The 20,068-nt window shown below is 35.6% G+C and overlaps 1 long non-coding RNA gene across 2 annotated transcripts; it reads right to left on the minus strand.

The window, feature by feature from the left end:
• Positions 1 to 528: 528 nt before the first annotated feature.
• LOC136223850 (uncharacterized) lies at positions 529 to 5,741 on the minus strand. 2 transcript variants are annotated; one of them, XR_010686164.1, is made up of 5 exons: positions 4,858 to 5,741; positions 3,968 to 4,581; positions 1,530 to 3,862; positions 978 to 1,434; positions 529 to 903 (listed from the first exon to the last, which is right to left on the minus strand). It is a non-coding gene; the product is annotated as an uncharacterized lncRNA (long non-coding RNA). The 2 variants fall into 2 exon arrangements; XR_010686163.1 differs by having other exon boundaries at positions 1,530 to 4,581.
• Between the last annotated feature and the right edge of the window lie 14,327 nt (positions 5,742 to 20,068).

Consider the following 20,068-nt stretch of genomic DNA (forward strand, 5'->3'; position numbering starts at 1 on the left):
CATCTCATGTTTTATTAATTGAGGTATAAGGTGATACCAAATTATTAGTTCCGCGTAAATCTCTTAAATAGATTTACTTAAATATCTATCGCCCACGATAAAAATAAATAAATAGGCAAAATGTTCCTAAATTAATTTGTTCATATTTTGTTAATTGGCCTGTTTAATTTTATTGTTACAATTGTTATTAACTGTATATATACTTTTATTGTGTTATTTAAAATGATACTTTAAGTTTCAAAACAAATCTTTTCAGAAAAAAAAAAGTTTCAAAACAAATAATATATATATATATATAGTTCAAGATCCAACTCAGTTAAATAAACAAACAAATATTTCACTTGCTTTAAAAATGATGTAATTAATAAATAAGACCTATCAAAATCGGATAGAAAAAAGTATTTTCAAATATGATCTCTCCATACAAACTCTAATCTCTATGATGAAACTATAATCTACATCCTTCAACCTCAATCAATTTCAAATACAAAAATTAAAAAAAAAACCTGAAAGAAAACAAGAAAACTAGAAAAAATCGCAAATTTCAGAAGAAAATGAATTCATGAACTACAGTAATACAGAGCAAAATCTACAGATTTTGCAAATGGAGAAGAAGAAAGCAAGAAGAAGAAACTGAAGAGTCCAAAAGAAAGAATCCTGGCAAGTACAAATAATTAAAGAAGGCTTTAAGTCTTTACGTAACCCTTTGGTATTCCAAGGGTATTTCTGACCTTTTCCCACAAGAGTATTCTAGAAGCAGTCCATGTTAATAGAATACACCACACCTCATGTTAGCCTAAGCCCGAATCAATCACAACCATCCATCATAAGGCTTATTGATCAACGGCTAGGATTGAAACATTTGTCTTTGTCCTTGTAGTCCTTTTTACTTGTTGAGCACACCTAGCAATAGATTAAATATGTAATTAGTGCCTATGTATTCCTTTAATGAGAAATCAAAGTTATTGAGACTTTACCTCATTCAATATTCTTATTGAATATTCATATGGTATCAGAGCAACTCTGAATTTCTGCTTCAAGTAAGCTTTAATGGCTGCCCCCATCATCACTTCTAGTAGCCCTTATCATTTGCCCCCAAATGAGACTCCTGCCCTCTCCCTTGTCTCGCAAGTTCTCATTGGCCCTAACTACCACCAATGGTCACGGGCCGTCAAGGTAGCACTCATGTCAAAGAACAAGTTTGCCTTCGTCGATGGAACCATCAAGGCCCCTGCTTTAGATGACACCATGTACAACTAGTGGGAGAGATGCAACAACATGGTCATATCTTGGATACACCATGCCATCTCTCCCTCCATAGCACGCAACATCATGTGGCTGGATAAGGCGGATCAGATCTGGGCAGACTTGAAGGAACGCTTCGCTCAAGCGGATTCATTGCGAATCTTGGAACTCCGACGTGAGATCCACAGCCTGAAACAAGGAAACGACAACGTTACTGACTACTACACAAATCTGAAAATACTCTATGATGAGCTTCTCAACTTACGACCTATGCCTCAATGTACCTGTCGTGCCGTTTGCAGCTGCGGTGCGTTCAAAATCTTGCGTGACCAACAAGATGCAGACCAGGTGATCACCTTCCTGTAAGGACTGAACGAGTCATACTCCACTGTCTGTTCTCAAATCCTCCTCATGGAGCCACTCCCTTCGCTCAACAAAGTCTATGCTTTGTCCATCCAACACGAACGACAGATAGGCCTTGCGCCTGTCAAACACGAAGAAGGAAGTGAGAGTACTCCATTCGCGGGATTCACAAACACTCAAGGCAGACAAAACAACAATCGCAACAATGCAAGGTATGGGAATCGCAAAAATAACAACAAAAATTCATCACTGTGTACTTTCTGCGGCAATACAGGTCACACTGAAGATATTTGTTTCAAAAAACATGGATACCCCCCAAGTTATGGCAACCGAAGCAAAGGAAGTAATTCCAGAATCACACAGCCTAAGGCAAACTCAACAACCAACCAAAACAGAGAGCATGGTGACTCGGGCGATGAAGATAACAGACAGACCAGTTTAGAATCCTTCTCCTTGACCAAGGACCAGTATCAGACATTGATGGCATTATTACCACAAAACGGCTCAGGCAAGTCCACAGCCACCAGCAGCAGTGTCAATACCTTTGCCAAGGCAGAGCACTCTGGTATGACTCTCAACACTTTACCTAGTAAGTTTACACGCCCTTACTGGATAATAGATACTGGAGCCACAGACCACATAGTATGCAATGTTAAGTTCTATATGACACACTCCAAGATTGACAATTATTGGGTGAACCTACCTAATGGAGACAGAGTTAAGGCTGAATACGTGGGCACCGTAGTGTTGAGTCCTGAGCTTATTTTACATCACGCACTGTGCATCCCTAATTTCGACTACAACTTGATATCCACTAGTAAATTGCTTGCCACTAGTCGAATGTGTATGCTTATAACTGGGTCCACATGTGTGATACAGGATATTCAAAAATGGAAGAGGATTGGCTGGGCTAAGGAGCATGAGGGCCTCTATTACTTAGAACATCCTATCCCTAGCATAGTTGATGAACATTCTGTTTTTTCTGTTAAAGCCAATGTATGGCATTTGCGTTTTGGGCACCCCTCTTATGAGCGTTTAAAGGGCCTACATCTATCCTGTAATGATTTCCATTCAATCAAAAATGCACCTTGTGACATTTGTCAACAAGCTAAACAGAAAAAGGCATCTTTTCCACTAAGTAATAGCATGGCTAACGGTGTTTTTGATCTCATTCATGTTGACATTTGGGGACCGGTTAGGGAATCATACTCAAATAAACAATATTTCCTAACTATCCTTGACGACTATAGCAGGTATACTTGGATTTCATTAATGGATACCAAGGCTGACACAAGCACCACATTACAGCACTTTTGCAGCTACATCAACAGACAATTCAACAAGCAAGTTAAGATTATACGCTCAGACAACGGCCCTGAATTTCTTATGAGACAATTCTATGCAACCAATGGGATCATACACCAGACCTCATGCCCGGAGACACCACAGCAAAATGGTAGAGTTGAACGCAAGCACTTAGATATCATGAACACCACTCGTGCCATCATGTTTCAAAGCTCAATGCCTAGACTCTACTGGCCTGAAGCAGTCAGCCATGCCGTGTACTTAATCAACAGGCTTCCCTCAACACCAGTACAAAAACAAACGCCCTATGAACGCCTCTACGGTGAGGCCAGCATCCTAGACAACCTCAAAGTATTCGGGTTCTTAGCTTATGCTACCACCCTTGACAGAAATAAAACAAAGTTCACAGACAGGGATGTGAAATGCGTTTTCTTAGGGTACTCACATGGCATCAAAGGATACAAACTTCTGAACTTAACTACTAACGTGGTTTTCTTTTCCAAGAATGTTACTTTCTTTGAACAATATTTTCCCTTTTCAGACAATGATAACACAGCAGGGACATCATTCTGCAGTGAAGATAATCTAGACATTTTGCATTCCTCACTCATTGATGATGATGAAGACCCTCAACTCAACACACAGACAATTGCAACACAAGATAGCATACCAGACATACAACATGACATGCAAAATGTGGATGTAACACAGGCTGGCACTGATAGTGATAATGACGACCCCATACCCACAACTACATCAACACCAGGCAGACCCATCGGAACCAAAAGGATACCTACTTACCTCCAAGACTATCATTTAGCCTTAGCAGCAGGATCCACTTTGCCCTGCCTCACCAACTCGCCTCACGCCCTGTCTAAACACCTTTCCTACTCCAATTTTTCACCCACAAAACAAGCCTTCCTCATCAACGTAGCCTGTCACAGAAAACCTGCATCATATAAAGAAGCCCAGTCAGACCCCAACTGGACACAAGCTATGAATACCGAGCTATTAGCCCTCGAAGCAAACCACACATGGGACTTAGTCCCCTTACCTACAGGCAAACGACCTATTGGGTGCCGATGGGTGTACAAGCTCAAGCATAAGGCTGACGGTAGCATTGCTCGCTTCAAAGCTCGGCTCGTTGCAAAGGGATATGCACAGCAAGAAGGGGTCGACTTCACCGCCACCTTTGCACATATTGCAAAGTTCACCACTATCAGAATCTTGTTAACCTTAGCCATTACAAAAAATTGGCATATCCACCAACTCGACATCAATAATGCTTACCTGCACGGTGACCTTCATGAAGATGTCTACATGTCTCTGCCTCCGGGGATCCCCAAGTCCACTCCTCCTCTTGTTTGCAAGCTCCGCAAATCTCTCTATGGACTTCGACAGGCTGGCCGTCAATGGAACGCCAAGCTCACCAGTACAGTTCAACAAATGGGTTTTCTCCCATCTACGGCAGACCCTTCCCTCTTTGTTCTCATCCGAGACTCTCACACCACCGTCCTGCTCATCTATGTGGATGATGTCATCCTTGCCGGAGACGATTTTTTGACCATCTCCCTTGCTAAACAGTACCTCGACAGCTCCTTTAGTATCAAAGATCTTGGTGCTCTGCATTTCTTCTTGGGTTTTGAGTTCTCCCGAACCAAAGAAGGCCTGCACATGTCACAAAGAAAGTACGTCTTAGAACTACTTCAAGACACACACTTTCTAGACTGCAAACCTGCTTCTTCCCCAGCCTTACCTCACCAAAAACCCACCCTGCCCCCCACCCCCATCAACAATATCACTCTATACATGCAGATAATCGAAAAACTACTCTACCTCACCCATACCCGCCCTGATATTTCCTACATAGTAAATCATCTTTCCCAATCCCTTACCCAACCCACTACGGATGACATGCATAAAGTTCACAGGGTCCTGCGTTACCTTAAAGGGACGATCAGTTTGGTTCTCTTCTTCCCTGCATGCACAGATCTCACTCTACAGGCTTTCTCGGACTCCGACTGGGCTACTTGCCCCGTCACTCGCAAATCCATTACCGGCTATCTCGTCTTCCTCGGCTCCGCCGTCGTGTCATGGCGTTCTAAGAAACAAAGCACTGTCTCCCGTTCTTCTTCCGAGGCTGAATACCGAGCTATGGCATCCGCATCTTGTGAACTCCACTGGATAACCAATCTCCTCCGCGATCTGAAACTCACTCCGATGGCTTCTTCTCTCCTCTTCTGCGACAACACCTCCGCCATGCACATTGCTCAGAACCCCGTCTTCCATGAACGGACCAAACACATCGACATTGACTGTCATGTGATCCGTGAACGCGTCCAGTCCGACCTCATCCGTTTGATGCCTATTCCCTCGGCTCTGCAACTCGCCGATCTGTTTACGAAACATTAACACTCTCCTCATCTACGCTTCCTCATTTCCAAACTTGGCTTGCGAAATCCTTACAACATAAGTCCAGCTTTCGCACGCCCAGTTTGAGGGAGGCTAATACAGAGCAAAATCTACAGATTTTGCAAATGGAGAAGAAGAAAGCAAGAAGAAGAAACTGAAGAGTCCAAAAGAAAGAATCCTGGCAAGTACAAATAAGTAAAGAAGGCTTTAAGTCTTTACGTAACCCTTTGGTATTCCAAGGGTATTTCTGACCTTTTCCCACAAGAGTATTCTAGAAGCAGTCCATGTTAATAGAATACACCACACCTCATGTTAGCCTAAGCCCGAATCAATCACATCCATCCATCACAAGGCTTATTGATCAACGGCTAGGATTGAAACATTTGTCTTTGTCCTTGTAGTCCTTTTTACTTGTTGAGCACACCTAGCAATAGATTAAATATGTAATTAGTGCATATGTATTCCTTTAATGAGAAATCAAAGTTATTGAGACTTTACCTCATTCAATATTCTTATTGAATATTCATATACAGAAAAATATTTTGACATCACTAGTCAACCCGTAAGCATCATACTTAAAAATTTCTAAATACACTTGTTACACATATAGCCCATTAGAATTTAATTATGCATGATTTGGCAATATATAAATTATGGTGCGTTTTCAAATTGAGTCCATTTAAGTTTTACCGATCCGTTTTAGGTCGGTTTTCAATTCAAATTATATGACAAGCAAGTAAAATGTGAAAAATTAAACAAAAAGTTGCAATCCGAAAAAAAAAACTGAACACATTTAAAAATATAATAGTAGGCATTCCGGGCCTTCATTCCTTCCTCTTGTGTTGAGGGTACGCCATTGGGTCTTGAAAGTTGGATTAGATTCATAAAAATAACGAACCCCAGTTTTTGGACCTCCTAGAGCATGACGATTTGCGGGAACCAGCCGCTACGAGGGGAAGAATCAAGGTGATGCTGGTCAAGGACCAACCGCGGCTAGGGAGGGGCTAGAGGGCTCCTCCCCCACCTTTTTGCCTTTGTTTCAAGTTTTATTCGCCTTTAAACAACTCATAACAAACAAGTTATATGAAAGCCAAAATACACACATGAAAGGACTTGAAATTACTTGAAATGTGGTGAAAATGCCAAAAACAAAAATATCGGGGGATTTATTTGATCACTAGTCGAGGCTGGTGTTCCATATACTTCTTTAGCACTTCGATTTATTTTAATGCCTTTTTGCCCCAATATTACCCTAACTCTGATATATATTAGATATATCATAATCTTAGATTCCCGAGATAAACAAAAAGAAATTGAAATTATTTTTTAAATGGATTAAAATCAACTATCAATATGCTTTAAAGTTAGTGAAAATAGGTGAAAATGCGTAAAATATTAAATATTCGGGTTTGGAGCTCTATTTTTACCCTTAGAGACGTTCCCTTCTCTATATGAGGATGCTCCAGTAAGTGTTAATGGTTGTAATAGATGTTTGTTACACTCTTACTCACTAAAATGATAATTTTAAGTCTAAAACACTAAGTTTCAAAATAGCAATGCCTGAGACAAGGTTTGCTAGAACCTTAACTCTTTCGTAATACAAAATGATAAAATAAAAGCAAGAAAATTGTATGGAATCCCAACATTAGAATGGCTCCTTTTATAGCAAAACAATGGTAAGAAAATCACCATATCAATCACTATTAATGACCATTTAACACCATTAGTTGCATTAGGGGTGTTTTCTACGCAAATGGTGTATGAAAGCACCATAATAACACTCCAATTCGAGATGAAAATGATAAATTTTTCATTTATTTCCTTTCGACCTGCACGATTATTTCCAAATTTTGGTGATCGACTGTGGATAGTGAAGACTCTAGGAGCGCCCTAGAGCCTTTCGAACTTCATTGGGTCGTGACTTTCTTATCCGCTACCAAAATTGAACATGGTCAGTTGTGGTGGAATTTTTATGACTAGGAGAACAACTCCCTAAAATCCATCTAAGGATGATTCTAACTACTTCGCAATTGATGGGTCCTACACTTTTTAGGGTAATTTTCGGAACTACTCTACGTACTAGCCATAACATTTCTCTCCGATGTTGAAATCGTCCATACTTAGTATCCTTGAAAATCTTGTGAGGACTGATGAAACTTTTACTAAGACTTATAAGCTTGGTTCTGACACTATCAAATGCCAACTTTCAATATCAATTTCTAAGTTCCTTGGGTTTAATCGGAATTTCTGCATATCATAACTTTCTCATTAGATATCTGATTTTACATGATGCATGAAGTTGTAAAGTCCATTAAAATTATTACGAGTCTATGAATACCCTACAATCTAATTTTTACTCACAGTTTGAGTTTTGCAAGACACTACTCCTTCTCATCCATTACAAGTGCAATGACATCCGTAGATCTCCCGATTGGATATTATCATAATGTTTGAATTCCAATATCCACAAGAATAAACATTATTCATTTCTTTCAACTATTGTTGTTCAAGATCAATTTCCTTATTTTTAATATAAAAACGTCCATGAGATCATTTATATATAAAGGTTACTTTATTGAAGCATCAATTACTTGACATTATTAATGAATAATCCATGCTTGTTCACCAATGATAGAGGATTTTTTGTTTTTTTTTTTAGAATTATTATTTAAGGAATTAGTCCACTTATTAATGTCATCGTTTTTAATGGTAACAAAGAGAAAGATGACAAGTTTTATTCTTTCACCTCAAAAATTAAAGTTTTGTTAGGATAAGGGTTTCTAAATACTATAATGGACAAAAAAATGTTTGCCCTTCTTTCTCTTTTTCAGAGAAATTGAACAAAATTTCTTTCTTTTTCTGCATAAGGAAAAATTTTCTAATTATTTCCCATCATGAAAAGTAGGATTTCGAATCAAACCATTTAAGAAGAAAAAGTTAGAAAAATGTACTATTTTTATATTTCTCTAAATAATAATCTGTGTCAAATGCTTCATGTAGTAAAAGTCTTAATTTCCAACTCGGAAAAATAATAGAGGAAATAACAATATTTAGTTGAATAATGTGTTTCTCTTGGGGCAGGTAAGTAGTAGCCATTATATTAATATTATACCAAAATATTAATAATATTAAACATCCAATGAATGGTTATATGCATGGCCTTTGACATTTTAGTGTTTTTTCATATGATATGATTTCTCAGATAGCCTTAATTATTAGAAATATAACAAATAGAAACTTTAAAAAAAAAAAAAAACACAAGTGAAAATCAAAATTTAAAATTTAATATTTGTTCTCACAATGTTTTAATTAGCATTACATAACTCCCCTTATTCTCACTATCACAACTGAAATCTAGAACTGAATCACTATCCATTTAACTAAATCTAAATAAATCTAATTTTTCGTACATACCAAAAAAATAATTAAGAAAAAACACAAGAAAGATGGAAAATAGGAATTGAATTTCCTATTGAAGATAAACCTTGAATGAGGGAAGAAAGTCTTAGAAGAAAAAAAATGAATTCAATTGTAAATAATGACATTTCAAAAAAAAAAAAAAAAAGTCATGTGTTATTTATTTATTTTTCATAAGCAATGATTAGGAATATGGGTCAAGCTCAGGACCAAAGGGTCCAACCAACCAACCCCGGAAACCACAGACCCCAACAATCCCTATATAAACCCCCCAAGAGGCCCTATAACAGTATGATCACTCTTTCTCACTCTACTTGCACTAATAGCACATCGACTATACTTTCACTAACTTGACCATCAGAGTATTCCCAAGGACCGTTCCCAGCACATGGACGTCGAACATCGAAAGGACACCTCGAAAATACACAACCTGTTACTGTTCAGTCTGATCCCTAATTATTTGGTGCAGTGAGCATGGATCGAACACTTGGCCTTCATATTTTGGAAAGATGGAGAACCCATCAGAGGCTACACCCCTGAAGAAGATGTTGCTTAGCGAAGCCAGTACCATAGCAAAATGAACATCGGGCGGCCCCTACTATCTAGATCATCCCGACAAATCTGGCCCCCCTGTTGGAGGAAGAGACATATAACACATCACAGCTGCTCAGCGCGATCCGAAGCTTCCAAACGACCCAAGCAGTTCAAATCGCAGTCCAGATGAAGATCATAGAGCAACAAAAGAGTTTGCAAGAGGAGAATGCCAAGATTTGGCAATACCTAAAGAAAACCGCGGGTCCTATGACCCCGAGAGCCGATGGAGGAAGAGTTGAAACGACGATCGCACCTTTAGAGGTGTCACCTATGATCAGAGAGGCGACCCCACCCACAGATGGCGCCCGAACCACTGGAATCGAGCTCATGACCAAGGTAGACATCAAGAAACTACTGAAGTCCAAAATTCAGTGTTTTCTTGACAAAAGAGCCATCGTCGTGGTAATGGGAGGAAACATAACGTCCAGTAAAATCCCGTTAGTACAACGAATCATTTAAACCCGTTTTCCGTGAGACTGGAAAGCTCCTCTGCTTGCACAGTACACATGCACTGAGGATCCGAATGACCATGTAGCCTCGTTTATGAGCACAACAAAAGATGAAAACATAATGTACAAAAATGTATGGCTCGTAATTTTTTTCTCCAAAGAGAGAGAATCTTTTCCAAATAGGCCATACCCAAAAGCCTTCCTTTTTTTCAAGAAAAATAAAAGATTAAAAGCTGTCAAGTGCTTGATGGATGTAGTACCATTTACACAAATTCATAAGCAATATTAAGCCCAATTTATTTGTTCTTAGAAAGCAATATGAAGCCCATTAAGTCCCCCACCCCAACACTTGAAAATTAGATGAATTATTTCTAAAAACAAAAAGAGAAAAAGAGTTGAAATACATACATAAAAAAAGAGGAGAGAAGAGAGTATCCCCATTGGGAATCCATCCAAAAAGAGGTCCAAAATAGCATGATCACAAATAAGATCTCTGTCAGACTATTATACTGTTCACTGACTGTCTGTATAAATATTATTAAAATATGAACCACAAATAGTAAAATTGAACTGTTTGCAATCTGCATCTCCAGCTGCTACTTCTTTTTTTTCTAGGAATGTCTTTTCTAGTGAAGTGTAAAGGTCAAAAGGTATGGCACCTACTGACATCTCCTCTCCGACACACACTTCTCTTTTAATTATAATTAATTAATTTCTTCTAATTAAATACATTAAGATGAAGAAGCATATGCCCACCCAATAATGTCAACATATTTAAATAGACCTTTCTATCATTATTCTTCTTATTAATTTATAATTTAACTTGCTAAAACTACAACTGTCCAACTTGGCCTTTTTTTCTTACTATTCTTTTGATAGGGATTTTATAAAATAATACTAATTGCATGGAGAAAATTTCATACATCATACATTAATAATTGATTCTCTAATTAACAAATTTATTATTAATAAAAGATATATGCCTTTTGAATTAGAAGATCATCCCCACATCACTATGGATATGGATAGGTTTTTATCCCCTATGAAAATGGTCAACTCATATCATTTTAATTGAAAAGCTTAACCTTCAACCCTTGTGGATGGTCACACCTATAATCATTATGGTGTAATTTGAGCCACCCAAATTATTGGGTAAGCTTCTCTTTAACATTTATTCATTTTGCTTTCAAATCACATACATAATTTTGTTACTAATGATTAATGAAAGCACAAGTTTACTTTTAGATAAATTTTGTATTCACATATATTAATATGTATTTCTTTTTTAATAAGATTGTTTGTGCTTTACACATTTAGTAAAAAATGAATTTCACTAAACCATTTTGTTAGATATGATTAATGCAAAAAAAAAAATGGATGCATAAATATGCAATAATAATAAAACTATACTAATATAGATTAAGTGAAAGAATACGAAAGTGTATGAAATACTTATAAACCTCTCAAAAGAATAGGAGTAGAGAAATATGAGGCCTATATCAACAGTCTCCTTAAAACAGCTTTTTACGCTATTGACGATCGTCTCCCGGGATATAAAATATTACGTAAGTGAACTTTTACCATGCGTAAATATATTAGCACTGAAACAGAAAAGTACAAGAGTATGAACGAACATGAAGTAGAAAAATCTCGGAGAGAAAAAACTGAAATTTCATTTTGAGTGACTGAAATCAAACAGTTCAAATCTGTATAAATAGACCTCGAATGGAGATGAATCTTCACGGATGAAGACGATTGCTCATGAAGAGAGAGGATCATTCATGAAGGGATGTTTCTATTGAAATTTAAATTAATTAAAAAATTAATTCGAGTCAATGAAAAATAATTCTGCTAAAAAATAATAAGATTGAGTTTAAAATAAATAATGGGCCGAAACAAAGTGGTTGGCCCAATGGCCCTATTTCGGTGCAGCATTTGCATCGATCATGTCGTGATAGTGTCTTCCTAACGCGATGATGCTTTGACTGTACCATTTGGCTAGTCTGAAAGTTTATCCTCTAGTAATTAGTAATTGGTTAAAGACTTATAAAATTCTTTTACTTATAAACTAGTAGAAAGTCTTTCATTTTTCCTATGTGTGACATGAAAGCTTAGTTTAGTTTTGGTTCCTTTTATCATATTCAAAAACATTCCAAGTGGTCACTTGAAGCATCAATTTTTCATTCATTACTTGTCTGTTTTGAGCTTATAATAAATTGTTAAAATGATCTCATGGCACATAATATATTGACATATTTCAAGTTTTTCTAAACCTCATTTATTTGTTCTATATTTATGCCTTAAGTTGTCAAAAAAAAAAAAAAAAAATCCAAAATTGTTATTTATGTATTTTTTTCCAACAATCCCCCATAGAAATAAAATTGTGAGCTAAAAGAATTCGATGTGGTGATAATTTTCTATAGTCAATATTTGCAGATATGTAGGCAACAACCCTTGGACATTCCCTTATGAAAGTATATTTACTTTACTGGTTGACTAGTAGACTGAATGTCTTTGAACTATTTTGTGGTTTGCGTAAACGATAATATACTCCATAAAGATACCAACATAACATAGTATTGCTTATCATGGTTATTCGTTATGCTCATGAACATCTCTTGTTTTTGCAAGAGTCTCAGAGTTATGTTGTTTAACTAATACCAAATCAAACCAGTATTTATTATGTTGTTTATTTGTTCGAACTCGCTCACTTCCTCCTCCCAATTTCTCATCCCTCACCAGCGGAACTCCATCATAGGTCAGTTTTCTTCTATTTTTTGTGCTTTCTCTCTTCTTCAATGGTTGCTCACTTTATCAATGGTTGCTATGTACTTGGGGTTAGGTTTTCTGGTTATATTTTTTTGTCAATATGTTATATGTTGGCTGTGTTTAGATCTGTTATCTGTTATGCTTGAAGTTGAGGAAATTGTACCATATTGGTTGATGGGCTTCCGATTGAAGTTTTCCGGGATGCTCATAATTGGTTGTTTGGTAATGCTATGGGCACTACTGTTTTCATGTTCCAAACTTGCCTATCTGCAGAGAAATTATAGAACACTGACTCTGTTTTGATCCCTCTGTATTGAATTGGTCTTACTCTCACAGATTCAGAGATTACCAATTACATGGTCTTGGTTTCTCACTTATATTGTATGCTTGGAAAAATGAATAAAACTGTATCAAGTTGCAGCAGTTACTTCCTGCAATGTTTTGATAGAGATATGTTAAATTCAATTATGTGTTTAATGATTTGCTTTATGGTCTGAATTTCCCATATGAGAGATGCAATTTTACATGCTTGCCATTTGACAATTACTATAAGTAGCCACCTATTTGATTTTCTTATATATGGATTGTTGTTATTTGATGGATTTTTTATTTTAAAATTCAAGGCGAGTCTCGTAAATGGTTATAGGTGCGTTTTATTTTTTTGATTTGAGATGATTTCAATTGGGTTTGTTTGCCTACATCAGTTAGTTCTTGATAGGAACTGAGAAAGAAGTGAACTGAAGCTACTAGTAAGATTGAAATATAAGATTCTTATTGTTTATTTAACAAGCTTTTATTACGTTGGCTTTGTGTAATGTGTTCACAAGCTACGTGCAACTTTACTATCTCTATTAATGATGACATGTAAAAAATATAGGTGGTTTGAGCCGTGTTTCCGGTGACAAATGTAATTTTGTTACATCTATTTAGGTGACATGAAAAATCATGAGAGGATATTACAATTATTTTGAATATTTGTGTAATTTTTGAGTTAGCAGTTCAACGACATTAATGCTGAGTTGTATTAGGCCTTGTAATTGTGCCTTGTGGATTGTGAAATTGTGGGTTTTTTTTTAATCCCATCTCAAGGATTTGAATGGTTAAACTGACTTTGTTTGCTACATATGCTTTGGGATGATTTTTTGGGTACTTTAGTCATAATCAAATAAGTTGCAGCAGTTCCTATCAGCTGCTATTGCTTTTGAATTCAATTAATTTGCAATTATTAAATGCTCAATAGGTGGCTACTGCTGTTTCTTAAATGTTAATTACTGTGTGAGTCCAACTATTTGATTTAAATTAATAAAGCTCATGATTAAGTTTATTATTTCATGGCATTTCTTTTTGTCAATATTTTTGTGCTAGTGCTCAAGTAATGATTATCTATTTTATTAGGATGGATGACAAAGTGAAACTTATCATATTAATACATCATTTATATAAATTAGTCGGAGCTCAAGTTGTTTGTGTTGCTGCTTGTTGGCATATGAGACGTAGACGTCTACTTAGGAACAATATGGCTCATATGACACATGAAATTAAGCTTGAAAGTGAGAGAGTACGATGTGAAATATTGGATCATTTATCTTCAAGCAACCTCTGTCATAATGTGATAAGAATAAGTTATAGTGGGTTTACTGGGTTGTGTGATTTATTAATTAGAGAGGGCGGTCTTAGACCAACTATACAAACAAGCGTTGAAGAACAAGTTATAAAAACACTTTGGTTACTATGACACAATGTATCTCAACACGAACTTGCACTCATCTTTCGCCGTTCATCTGAGACAGTAAGTCAATATTTTCATAATGTGTTAGATGCTATAATCGAATTGGATGAACTTTTTTTCAAACAACCTGATGGTACACACATTCCGTCTGAAATATTCAACCACAGCAAATTCTACCCATATTTTAAGGTGACCAAATTATCCATTAACCTTTTATAAAATTACATATTAGTATATTATTCTTTGAGTGTTAAGTCAAAAATTTAATGTAGGATTGTGTTGGTGCTATTGATGGAACACATGTTCAAGTGAAGGTGTCGAATACAGAAGCTCCTAGATATCGTGGGAGGAAAGAATACCCAACACAAAATGTTTTGGCTGCGTGCACATTTGATTTGAAATTTACTTATGTGCTAGCTGGGTGGGAAGGGACAACATCCGATTCCAGGATAATTAAACATGCATTAAGCAGAGAATTTCCCCTAAAAATGCCTGAAGGTGATTCTCAAAATAATTTTTTTGTTAGACTTTTCTTTATATAGTCTAAATACACTTGTGACAAAATTCATTACATGTTTAGGAAAATATTATCTTGTCGATGCTGGATTCATATTGAGGAGAGGACTTATTACACCGTATCGAGGGGAACGATATCACTTGAAAGAGTATTCAAGAAATCCACCGCGAAATGCACGTGAGCTGTTTAATCTACGACATGCATCTTTGCGTAATGCTATTGAGCGGTGTTTTGGAGTACTTAAGAAGCGATTCCCTATAATAGGAAGCGGAACAGAGCCAAATTACTGTGTCAAGACACAAAATAAGATAATTGTTGCATGTTATATTTTGCATAATTATATGATTGGTGTGGACCCAAACGATGCAATACTTGAACAAGTGGATGAGGAAATTCTTAATCGGAACAATTCAGAAGATGAACAACATAATGCAAGGGAAAATAATGAAGAAACTAGACAAGGAGAGATAGTGAGAGATTTAATAGCAACTAATATGTGGGTTGATTATATTTGATGAGTGTTTAGTTTTTAAATTGTTCTAGTGACCCATAAGTTGTCTTGGATATGATTGGTGTTATTGAATTTTAAGTTGGTGTTATTCAATTTTAAGTTGTTTGAATATGATTTATCTTATTATACAATTTGGTTGAGTGATTCAATTTTAAGTTGTTTGAATTTTAAGTTGGTGTTATTCGATTTTAACTCATAAGTTTATCTTTTTACATTTGTTTAATACGTTTATTATACTTATTATTTTTTATGTAGTTGCCAAAATGCCACGTGCTCCAAAGGCTCAAATTGTTTGTAATTGGACGGTTGAAATGGATGATGCTCTAATTGATGAGTATGTCCATCAAGATAAAATAGGAAATAGAATTGGTGGAACATACATTACCCGTGCATTGGAAGGCATTGTTAATGAGTTAAAGCGTAAGTTCCCTGATAAGTCTATTGATAAGGAGAAAACTCAAAATCGCATGAAAACTATCAAGAAGACATTCAATCGTTGCTATGATATCTTTAAGAATGGAATGAGTGGCTTTTCGTGGAATCTGGTTCTAGAAATGTGGGATGCCCAACCCGAAGTTTGGCAAAAATTAATTGAGGTAACAATATTGTTCACTCAGTCAATCAGAGATTTATTTAATTCATTTTTTTCATGTTTTATTTTGTTCATTATAGGCTCACCCAAGTGCTAGTGAATGGAAAAACAAACGTGTTAGGAATTATGATAAGTTGGTTAGTCTTTATGGGCAAGATAGAGCATCCGGAGAGCATGCTGAATGTGCAGCAGATATTAGGCGAAAAAGAGTGAGAGATGCACATTCGACTACCACAATTGATGGGATTGACTGTATGGTTTCTCAAAATGAGATATCATTGGACAATTCTATGGATAATATGGGTGATAGTGTGAATGTAGGTAAACATAAAAATGTGGTTGAAGAATTCTCGACTCCTAGCGGGATAAGAGAGCAAGAATTATTTGAAAATCCAACTTCATCTAGATCAAAAAAAGGAAAAAAAACTGATGTTGATGAAATTGCTTTTATGACTAAATCAATGGACAATGTGGCTAAAGCTATAGCTAAATCGAGTGATGATTTGGTACGTATTTTCAAACCCAAGGAGCTTACGAAGGATTTTGATATGTGGAAATATGTAGAGGAGATTGGAATAGACTCACGACTATATTATGTTGCTTGTACGTATCTTTAGGACAATCCACAAAGATTGGACTTCTTGAATTCAACACCTATAGCTCATCGAAAGAATTTGTTGATATTGTGGATTGATCAAGGTTGGTTAAAGAGATTTCATTTTATTTTTATTTTTATTTTAATAATCCAAAATTCAATTTAACCTTTCTATTTTTGTTTGTAGGTTCTTGATATGGGATCAAATCATATTGGACGTGCTTTTTGCCATGGATCATGTCATTTTGGATCAAGTTATTTTAAACTGTTTTATGAATTCAGTGTTTAAATTTTTCACAGACTTGTGTTATTACTTAAATTATTAGAATGTCTATTGTTATAAAATACAGTTGTCCGTATTATTGACTTTTAATTCTGGATAATTTAGATTGGAAGACTTTTTTTAAAATAATTTTGGTTGAAAGACATTTTTTATTTTTTGTTGTCAATTATTTATTCTCTACTTAACAGATCAATTAAAACCAGAATCTGATTCCAAAGGAGAAGTTAGATTAAGCAAGACCCACAAAGAAACAATATAAAAAAAAGCAATGACAAGTAATTTCATAGGAATCCCAGAATTTGTTTGCTGGATAGAACATGAGTAATATTTTATCTGCTAATAAAGCTCTCAACTTTGAGATTTCCAAGTTCGATTATTGAAGCATCCTCCTGACTAATTTGAATTACAGTTGCTACAGGATTAAAAAACCACCGTAACCCAAGATAATAAAAGTAATAAACCCATGATAATATATGAAATTGGATAATTGATTTAGATATGTAATTAAAAACAATTGTAAGTAATATGATTTAATTACATGGAAAGTACCTAATATACATAATTAATTGAGTGGGACATTTTAGTCATTTTATAATTTTTCATTCCCTTACAAACCCTTCATTCCAAACAAGGGAAAGGTACCCTTACCATCCAACCAAACAAGGGTAAGGTTAGTGCTTCCCTTCCCCTTCCTTCCCCTTCCTCTCCCTTTCCTTCCCTTCCTTTATTTACCCTTCCAAACCCCCCATCCAATCAAGGCCTTAATGAAATATCTGAAAATCATCTTTACATGAGTTTCATTAAGGTCTCCTACAAGTTTACTGTATTTTTTTTCAAGTTACACACGAGTTTCACCAAATTGAAGTTGAAATTTGGGTTTTATGAGGTTTCATCGAGTGGTATCATGTAGGTGTAACTCTATTAAAGCTTGTTAAAATATTTTCATTAAGTTGCACACGAGTTTCATCATGGTTTCACTAAGTTTTACTAATGGGAAATTTGGTGAAAGTTGATGAAACCTTAGTGAAACTTTGGGGAAACTTGCCGAAGCTTGGAGAAATTTATGAAAATCTGTTTCATATGAGTTTCAATAAAGTTTCATTAAAGTTTATTTATTCTTCTTCAAGTTAAACATGAATTTCACCAAAAGTGAAGTTTAACTTTTGGTTTCACGAGGTTTCAGTAAGTTTCATGTTAGTATAACTCAGTTAAAGCTTGTTGAAACATTTTCATCAAGGTTTCATTTAGCTTGAACATATGTGATGCATATAGAATATTCCAATAGAATGTTCTCTCCTTGCTTTGAGTGGACGATAAAATATATTGTCATGTCATTATCAATTATACTCCTTGTACTTAGAATTGAGCTTCAGTTCTTGCTGTTTTATTATCCATTTGGAGATTATCTTAATTGATATTGAAAAATCTTCAAATATATATGCAAAAAGTCCCTCGCTCATTTTGTTTAGCAATTTCTTCTATTGAATTGTTTTATTATGTTTCTACAATTGATTGTATCTATTGTTATTGATGAATGTTTTTTGAAATTAACATGTTTTGAGATGATATATTATTGTTTAATGTAGATTTGCTTGACTTTAAAGTGATGTTTTTGCAAATTATTTTGAAAGTTCTTGAGATGAATGAAATGGATGACAATTGCAAATTTCAAATAGGATTTGTAAGGATCAATGAAGAATTTTTTTTTTTTTTCTGTGAAAATCGGCTATGGAAAATTATTTGTGATTAGAAAGAAACATATTTTGAAAATTTTGAGTAAACAGAAATTCTGATATAAAAGAAATTGACTATGATTTGCTTTTTCAATGCTTTCTATATGATGTATAGAATGCATGATAGTATTTAGAGTTTTTGGGCTTGTTTGACATTTAAAAAGAAATAGGGAAATTTAAAATTTTAAATTTTAACAATTATTTACATTTATATCAAACTAAGTAAATCATTATTTTAAATATATTTTAAAGGTTAAGATTTATAAATTATGGATCTAGAATTTATGATACTTTTTTAGAGTTTAGGATTTATGAACTGAGGTCTAGAATTTTTTAATTAGGATATAAAATCATACTTTATTTATTTATAATATAAAAAAATAATATATTTAGAATTAAGTTTGATAATATGATATAGTTGTAATTTTATGTCTATTTATTATATTGATATAAAAAGGCTGAAAGAAATATTCCAAATAAACATAGCTCACTTCCATTATATCCATTATATAAGCAAAAACCAATGCCGAAAGAACTGAACCAATCCAGCCAGATTGAAACAACAACAACAACAACAAAGCCTTAGTCCCGAAATGATTCGGGGTCGGCTAACATGAACCATCATATAAAACCGTGAAATCAAGTCGTGTCAGCGGCACAAATTCGCTCCCTCCACTCTGTCCTATCCACTACCATATTTTCCTCAATTCCCAATAAACTCATATCACTCTCGATCACTCTCCTTTAAGTTTGCTTAGGTCTTCCCCTACCCCTCACGACTACATCCTTTTGTCACTCTTCGGTTCTCCTAACCGGCGCATCAAGCGCTCTACGTCTCACATGGCCAAACGACCTTAGTCGGTTTTCTCTCATTTTATTCTCAATAGATGTGACCCCTACTTTTGTCCTAATTATTCCATTACTCACTCGATCCTTTCTCGTATGATCACACATCCATCTCAACATACGCATCTCCGCCACCGACATCTTATGGATGTGGCAGTGTTTCACTGCCCAACACTCCGTACCATATAACAATGCTGGTCTAATTACCGCCCGGTAGAATTTTCCCTTCAATCTATTAGGCATGCCGTGGTCACAAAGGAAACCCGTAGCACTCTTCCACTTCGACCAACCAGCTTTAATCCTATGCGCAACATCTCTATCTACTTCTCCATCCGTTTGGATAATAGATCCTAAATACCGGAAGCAATCTAAAGCCTGAACAACTCTCCCATCTAGGGTGATTGTCCCTGCCTCCCTACTCCTGTAGCCGCTAAACTTACACTCCAAATATTCTATCTTACTTCGGCTCAACTTAAAGCCTCTAGATTCTAGAGTTTGTCTCCATAGTTCAACTTCCTCTCCACTTCTTCTTTCGTCTCATCAACCAACACAATATCATCTGCAAACAGCATGCACCATGGTATACCATCTTGAAGTGAACTTGTTAGTTCATCCATAACGATGACAAAAAGAAATGGGCTTAGTGCGGAACCTTGATGCACTCCAATCGTAATAGGAAACTCTTCAGTCTTCCCAACATTAGTACGT

Source organism: Euphorbia lathyris, chromosome 3, assembly GCF_963576675.1.
Source record: "Euphorbia lathyris chromosome 3, ddEupLath1.1, whole genome shotgun sequence".
In the NCBI taxonomy this organism is placed as follows: domain Eukaryota; kingdom Viridiplantae; phylum Streptophyta; class Magnoliopsida; order Malpighiales; family Euphorbiaceae; genus Euphorbia; species Euphorbia lathyris.